The sequence below is a fragment of the Pinus tabuliformis genome, chromosome 2_1 (genome assembly GCF_031772625.1).
Source record: "Pinus tabuliformis cultivar Carrire ecotype Pingquan chromosome 2_1, CPIR1, whole genome shotgun sequence".
In the NCBI taxonomy this organism is placed as follows: Eukaryota; Viridiplantae; Streptophyta; class Pinopsida; order Pinales; family Pinaceae; genus Pinus; species Pinus tabuliformis.
This window is the reverse complement of record NC_142299.1, coordinates 760,143,881-760,152,991: the sequence shown is the minus strand read 5'-3', so window position 1 is coordinate 760,152,991 and position 9,111 is coordinate 760,143,881.

Below are 9,111 nucleotides of genomic sequence, written 5' to 3'. Positions count from 1 at the left end.
ACACCTTGGGTAACCAAGACGTCTATATAGACGGTTTTTCCTCCCAAAGTAATAGGGAACTTCGGGAGAACTCCTAGAGATGGGCAGGCTCCTCCGTCGAAAGCCAATAGATTCTGAGTGACTGGCCCAAGCTGCGGGGATCCTAAAGCTTGCCAAGTAGTGTACGGCATAAGACTGACAGACGCCCCTTCATCCAAAACAGTGCCAGGTACTGCCATAGCACAGGCATGTACTGTGATCTAGAAAGGCATATGGGATGGAAGGCGACCGACGATCAGGCGATTCCAATCAAAGGAAGCGACCAGACTACTTGGTGGGGGAATCGTATGACTACCCCCATGTGCCAAAGGAACCGAAGGAGAACCTTCGGGAGCAGCTGGGTTAGGAGAGTCATTTCGGGACTCAAGAGAATCTGAAGAGACGAGAAGAACGTGGGCGTGATTCTCTTCCGAAACAGAGTGAGTGAGCGGCGGACTCGAGTCGACACTCTTTCCGACCAATGGTTGGTCTGGAACAGGCTGGACACAGCCGGGTGCGGGAAGAGGGGCCTGGACAAGAGAAGAATGCGAACCAATCTCATTGTCGAGAGGCGGATGATCTGCAGCTGCAGAAAGACGTTGATATCCAACGGGGAGTTGGGTTGAAGGAGCTGTAAGACTTTCCAAGATGACAGAGGCTTTATCCATTAATGGACAAAGGTGAAGGGGATGATTGCCTTCACAAAGTCTACAGGGGATTCGAATCTTCCCTTTCCCTTACCATTCCCAACTGATAAGGTAGCATCGCCGTGAGCTCCAGAGGACGATGAGGGGTGGGCCGGATTGCGAGACCATACTTCTAGTACCTTGGGAATGCCAGGACAATCGCGAAGAAGATGGTCCTCCTTGCATAATCGACAAGGAAACTTAACCTTCCGTGGAGGAGCGGAAGGGGGCCCGACTTCAGGTGTACTCGAGGGAGTAACAGTTATACTTGTAGCCTCTCCCTTAGGAGACTTCTTCTTCTTGGTCTTCTTCTTCTTCTTCTTAGCCACCTGGTTATTCGAATCGAGACTTTCACCAGGCGAAGTACAAGAGGAAGACGTAGAAGTAGGCGTCGAAGGGGAGAGATCCACCTTAGGATCAACATGATGTTGTTCAGGTGGAGGGACTGATGGACTAACAGCCGACACGGTAGGGACCAAAGAGGTTGAAAACAACCAAACAGGCAACCCGATAGTTAACCCTGGAAGGGATAACGTTGCCATATAAGGAGCACCAACATTCCCGAGAGGAGGGAAATGACCAGGATTCCTGTCAGGAGGGGAACTTGGGTTGGTGAACCTTGGAAAAGCTGTCATGGCAAACAAAAAGAAACCTATTCAAGCTAACACAAGATTTAACCAGGTGATGTTGACGTGGTCGAATAAATTTTTAGGACACAGGAACTAAACTTGACCTTTTCATGTTTCAAGAGTCAAGAAAAGGACGAAAAGATGACTCTAGTCTCCTTCGAATGTTTAATGAGCACGAAGTGACAAGACGCTCACTGGCACCTTTTCTTTTAGGGAGTCCGAAAAGGATCAAAAGTGACTGCTCTGGAGATTCTAGGCAAAGGGTTTACCAAGCAATCCGTAAAACTGCTTATACACCTTGGCAATCGTATGAGAACCAAGGACTTTCCGTACTGCAGTCAATCTTCCCGAATGCTGTGTTCGGTGTGTTACGGCTCGCAAGGCGGCAGACTCGGCTTCCTATGGATCAAGGATAAAAGCCTAGTGGGGTCTCCCTATATACGCGACGGTACGTGGGAGCACAGTCCGTGTTAGACCACTATCGAGTCACAGAAGGAGGAATCACCCAACCGTAATGTGAAACAACAGTGACTATGTTTAAAGACGTCGGAACACGTCTCTAACCTAGACCTCTAAATGTTTGCGTTAAGTTCCAATGCGTTTTTAGGTTTATTCAGTTTACTTTATGGTTGATCTTGAATTAAGTTTCGGTTTCAGGCCCTATCGTGTGATCTCTCGCAATTACCTAGATGCAAACTATATGCCAAAGAATACCATTTCGTTCGATGAATTATAACTATGAGAGGGTTAAGAGTTTCCAACCAAACAAAATGAACTCAATCAATCAAACAATCTAATGCAGCTAATGGCAAAGAAATGAAACTTTTCTTTTGAGAACACAAATCAATGAAACACTCTTTTTCCAATTAACTATTGAACGCAAAAGAGATTGTTCGTTTTCTTTTCAATGGCAAAGTGCACTAAACAAACTTTCGAGAAATAATAACAGACAAATGTGAAAAGAACCGGTTGACCCCAAACAACTGTAATCCGTGTCCGGGTAGTGAGAAGTAATCGAAACAATACGAAGACTGGTTCAATAACAATCACCTAAACAACCAAGCAAGTGTGAACTGATCGATCCAAACAATTGTGATCTATGCTTGGTAGTGAAGAAATCGAATCAACATAAAAAGTGGTTCAATAATCGACACTAAAAATCAACCAGCAACAAGCAGTGAAAAAGCCTCAAGCAAATCAATAAGAGGGTTGTGGATGAACCTTGAATAGACAAGTAACCTAAGCAAATGGTTTCTCGATGAAACTTCTAAAGGGCTAGGTCACATGGTCTAAAAAACACAAGACTCACTCGAATGAAATGAAAGAGAGAGCGTCCCTTAACCAAAAGCAATCAAAACAAGCTAATGAGAAACAAGAAACAACAGGGGATAAGAAAGATTGATGAATTCAAGAGATAAAGTTATAAAAACAACTTTTAGGAATCAGTGCAAGTTACACACTGAGAACCCGCGCTGATCACTATGTCAGCGCAATTTTTACACAGACCACCCGAGATGTCAGCACAAATTTTACACAGACCACCCGCGTTGATCTGATTTCAGGAGTCGTCGCGGGAATTAAGCTAGCAACCCAAGGTCAGCGCGGGTAAAAAGCATACCAAGTGGCGCTGACATTGCGACTGTACACGTCTTTTCCGCGCTGATCCAATTTCCAGGATCGTCGCGACTGTTAGGCGTAATTACGCAATGACCACGAAGTCAAAGAAACAGCTATGCGCTGTCAGCGCGACTGTTTTGATATAAACCGTGTTGAGGCTAAAAAACAGGCAGAATCAAGCCAAAAGCTCCCAAACCAAGGCAAGAACTCTTTAAACAATTAAGACACCTCCCAGACTGAACCAGGAAGTCTAAAAACAGAGAACTAATCCCCAATCTTTGAAAAGAGAGTAACAATCAAACTCAAAAAGAAGAATGAACAAAAAGAGGCAAAGGCCAGCTCCCCAGCGGAGTCGCCAAATTGTTCGAGAGCTAAATCCCCTCTACGGATAGAGGCGATCCCTACTAGCCCAGAATGGGTCTAGCAACAATCAATCAATGCTACTGTGCAAGTTCCTAATTGAAAATAAGAGATAGGCAATGAACACCTACTTGGATTCCAACGCTATTGTTCGATGAAGAGATGCCGCTCTCGCTCCTTCGCTCTGGCCGGTCACGATCCTCCACGATCTCCGTGAATAGATACCTGCACACACGAAGAGAAAGACAAACACAAGCGTGAAATCTAATAAAAGCAATTATACATCAGTCACAAAGGATGTAATTCACATTAACCATTACAAAGACAAATGAGAATGGAACCATAACAGTAGTCATATATTATTAATCAATAACAGAGAAAGGTACAACCAAAGTTTTGACGCTGAGTCCTTCTCTAGAGGGTCCAGCCAGCAAGTCTCTTAAGCATTCACCCTTGGAGGTAGATTCTCCCAAAACAAAGCTCTCTCTCACACAAGCAATACTCACAACCTTCCTTAAGCTTCCTCTAGCAAATCCACACTTGTCACACCAACTACCTACTAGCAGCAACACTCTAAGCACTATGAATTCCACACTATCCAAACTCCAAACTCCAAAACTAGCTGCTCATGGCAATGGTAGAGGCTTAAATAGGAGAAGGAGTCTCCATGAATGGTGGGAGGATGAGCTTATCTCCAAGGAAGGTGGCTCAAATGACGAACATACATGCCATAGAAGGGAGGGTGACATTTACAAGGCCAACAACCAGGTCTGGAGTCATCTGGAAGGCCGGCTGTTAGAACAAACTCGCCCAAACTGGATCAGCGCGGGTCTATAACTGCACTAGAGCGCTGACATCGCAGCTGAATAACAGGGAAGGTCATGTCAGCGCGATCAGATATGAATAACAAACTCGCTGGCTCATGAAATTCGATCAGCACGGGAAACACGTGTGCTTCCGCGCTGACAGCGCATTCGGTCTGTTATGGAGCGCCCATCAGCGCGGTTATTTTACCAAAAGTCGCGCTGGTAGCAAAAACTTTGGCAAAGTGGGTCATTTGGCCAGATTAGAGAGCATGAGCGTGATGCATTTGATTTCATGACATAGTAGGGAGACTGACAGGGAGACAGTGACAAATTACTGCGTAACACCTGTGAAGAAATTTTGTCTTCACATCCATCTGTTCTACCTCAAAATCAAAAGCAGGAACAACATATAAAACTAATCTAATAGAAGTTACCTTGGCAACAAGAGAAAAAATATCACCAAAATCAATTCCCAGCATGTGGGAATAACCTTTTTCTACCAACCGAGCTTTGTATTTCTCCACCTTTCCTTCTGCATTTGTCTTCTTCTTGAACACCCATTTGCTGCCAATGGGTTTCCTTCCAACCGGCAACTCCACCAGATCCCAAGCCTCATTTTTGTGCAAAGATGCCATTTCATCAGCCATGGCCTCTTTCCAAAGTTTTCCATCCTCTGAATCTACTACTTCCTTCACAGTTTTAGGATCATCGTCAGTAATAGATAAAGAAAAATTTGAACAGAAAGAAGATGGACTATACATTTCTGGATGCCTTCTTTCTCAAACTGATCTTCTTGCACCTAGAGTTTGTGGCTCTTCATCTTCTGATTCCTCCTCTGCTGTAGAGTTTGATTCTTCCTCCTTTAGCTCAAACTCTATCTTCTCAGGTTCCTTTGGTTGGACTTCATGTTTAATAACATATTTCACCTCTTTGAACACCACATCTTGGCTGTACACAACCTTATTTGTTACTAGGTTCCAAAGCTTATAATCCTTTAAACCATCCTAATACCCAATAAAGATGCACTTTTCAGATTTACTATCCAACTTGGTTCGTTTCTCCTTTGGAACATGTGCATATGCATCACATCTAAATACACTCAGATGTGAAAGAGATGGTTTCTTACCAGTCCATACCCCTTATGGAGTCTTATCCTCTAACGCTGATGAAGGTGATCTATTGACCAGGTAACATCTGTCTCCACCGCCTCTGCCCAGAATTCTTGTCCTAGCTCGACACCACTGAGCATGCTTCTTGCCCTTTCCATCAACGTATTTTTCATTCTTTCTGCAACTCCATTGTGCTGAGGTGTATATGGAGTGGTCTTCTGCCATGCTATACCACACTTCTTACAAAATTCTTCAAATTCCTTACTACAAAATTCTCCATCGTTATCTGTCCTCAACACCTTTATCTTATTCTATATCTGGTTTTCCACTAGAGCCTTAAATTCTTTAAACCTGTCAAAGACTTCGGATTTCTTCTTAAGGAAATATATCCATGTATTCCTTGAGAAGTCATATATAAATGATACATACTACACAAACTTACCCAGTGATGGAACCTTCACAGGTCCAAACACATCACTGTGCACAAGCTCTAATATATGTTTCGCCCTCTTACCACCAGAGGGGAAACTCACCCGATTCTGCTTCCCATATACACAATTTTCACAGAAATCAAAATCCAGAGAGCTATTACTCATACCTTATACCATACCTTTACCATGGAGTATTCGAAGGCCCTTCTCTCCAATATGTCCAAGCCTTTGATGCCACAACATGGTCTCCTCTCCAGAGACCACTAGATTTTCTGCTCCACTTTCAGGAACCATAGAATTGTTGCACCCATCAACAACAGTGCTAACTTGCAGCTTGTACAGAGTTCCAATCTGAACTCCTCGCATCAATACCAGTGGCCCCCAAAACCATCTTGCAGGTATCCTTCTCAAACACTATTTTTTCACCTGCATCATCCAACTTGCTTACAAAAATCAGATTTCTAGCCAATGCATGAATATGTAGAACACCTGGAAGTGTTCTAACCCTTCCACCTTGCAACTTCAACTTTACTTTTATGCGACCAACGATTCTAGCCTTCCTATCATCCCCTAAGAAGACATCAACACCATCGTATTTCTCATACTTATAGAACCACTCTCTATGGGGAGTGAAGTGAAAGGATGCACTTGAGTCAATAAACTATGCCTCATGATCTACATGTGTACTTGAAGAAGCCAACTACACATCCCCACCTTCATCTGAGGTGGTTTTCACCTCTGCAGAAGGAGCATCATCACATCCCTTTCCTTTATCAGGAGCTTTAGATTTATAGTCTCTTTTGTAGTGCCCTTCCTTTCTGCATTTCCAGCACACCACCTTTACAGGTTTTCTTGGAGATTTAGATCTCCCTCTAGATTTAGATCTCCCACTCGATGGCCTATTTTTTTTTTTTTTTTTTTTTTTTTTTTTTTTTTTCTGTTATGGGACCGTCCTCATATAGACAAGCATCACTATTCTGGCTCTTCATATTTTTATGTCTCATCTCCTCCATCAGCAAGCATGAGACTATTTCATCAAACTGCATGGCAATTATATTGCTACCTATTGCAATAACCAAACTATCCCATGAATCTAGTAGAGAACACAACAAATTGATGCACTTATCTTCATCTGAGATTTTAATATCAACAGATGATAACTAACTTACCGCAGTATTAAACACATTTGGGTTCTCTATCACTGAGTCTCCATATTTCATCCTCAAGTTATACAACTTTTTTCATAGGAACAGTTTATTCACCAGAGACTTAGATTGGTACAAAGTCCCTAACTTGTCCCACAAAGCCTTTGTCGTAGCTTCCCGTGATACATTCAACAATACTGAATCTGAGACACATAATCATATTGTTCTCTTTGCCTTCCAATCCAACTTCTTCCATTCTTCATCAGACACTCCCATTGGTTTAGTACCTGGATCTACCGCAATCCACTGATCTTTATCAGTCAACATATCCTCCATCTTGAGTTTCCACAACTCAAAACTCTGACCGATAAATTTCTCGATCTCTATCTTTCCACTGCTTGCCATCTTCTTTCGCCACCAGAATTGATCTCGTAGATCTCCCACTGAACAAGATCTACCACAGGCCCAAGCGAAACCCCTCAGCAACAAAGGCGTCCCCTTGAAAACAAAACAACTCTGATACCAAATGTTGGTTTTAACCCCGTATAGAAATTACCTGCATACGAATTCTAAAACACAGAAAATAAATAATGCGAGAGCATAAAACATAAAACACATATACACAGAGATTTTCCCCCAGAACCCAAAACCAGGACTACTAGCTTGATTTTTCATTATGTTCCTTTCAATATTACAATACATATTTATACATGCCGAAGCATCCAATACCATGGACCGAAAACCATCGCATCCAAAATCATGGACTGAAAACCATCACGTCCAAAACCATTTGCAAAAAATCATGCACAAAACCATAGGTAGACTCCGCCCAACCTAACATAGGGTCCAAAACCAAAATTTTCCGGGGCACTGCCCTAGACCCCATAGAGTGGGGTTACCTGCACCCCTCAAACCCCCTATGACTACCCATGCTACGCAATCGACGCAACGAAGGGGGGGCTGCACACCCTTCTAAACCACTGGTTAACTATGTGGGCTAGTTGTGGAAAGAATATAACACAACCCAACATGGGATTTTGAATCTACAGTGGAAAATGTTTGAGGAATTTTGAGAGGTAATTACCTAGTTCCCTAAAATATGTGAGGTCCATTGTCTCTGTCTCTCTTTTTAGCTTGTCGCTTTGTACTTCAACTGAGTTCTCATTGATCTTGGGACCATTTGTTTCCTTTCCTTATTGAAACGCTTAATTCCTAGGCAGGATGCACCATCTGGAAGTTGAGGGATTACTAATGATAGGGTCATCTCTTCATCTCATTGTGATTTGAGATGTGAATCACGAGGGTTTCTACCTTTTCCTTTAGGTACAATTTTGGCAGATCCACCCTTTCAATGTATGTATTCATAGTTCATTTGTATACAATTTATAACTCTTATTTAGGTCCCTGTATTCTCATAGGATATTGTTAGGGTTTATACGACTACGTTGATGGGAGTGCATAATAGGTCCATTATGTTGGTAAGTCACTCCTCCTTGGTTTCCTTTTTTGTTTTGGCTCTCATATCCTATGTGGGTTAATTTGATAGTGATTTCTCTTGTCACGTTTTTCTTTCACTTGGCGTGGGGGATGGAGGAGCGGGGGCGGATTCTCTTCAACATTGTACTCCTTTAGGTGGCTATGTGACCATTTTATAATTTCCTTTCTATCATAGCCATTTTCTACTCATTTCTCAGAATGTTCATGCTTATGCTAATTCCCATATGTGGGGTTATTTTCTTTTGTAGGTGGAGTTTTCTAAACTCACGAAATTTCATCTATCTTTCATGGCTTACTTCTTTGCACCCATTAGTGATAGTTCCTTATTTGGTCTCTAATCTAGGTGTGGTTACATTACTAGTTAGGGTTTTTGGTAGCTCATTATTTAGCAAATATTGCAAAGCTTCTTACTGGGATAAAAACCCTTAAGAATTTCTATATTATGCAATCTTTAGTTTAGATAGGGATTAGGGCCATGACAGTGCCATGAGTTGTATTTCATGGACTCGGTCAATTGTTGTTTTTAATTAAAATCTCAGATTATGAGTGTGACTATGAAAGAAAACATCAATATTTATTTCCTCTTTTTTTGGGGAAAACCCTCATTTATTTATGCAATACTATGCATCTCTTTTACTTGATTTCCTATAACTGGTTATATGCCATATTTTGTTGGATGGGATTATGAACTTTTGGTACTATGATTTCTAGTTTAATTGTCATGTTGTATGCTCGACACAAGTTCTAGCCCTTCATGCAGAGTTGGAATTTTTCTTCATTTCATACATATATATTTAAATTTGGAGGGTCATA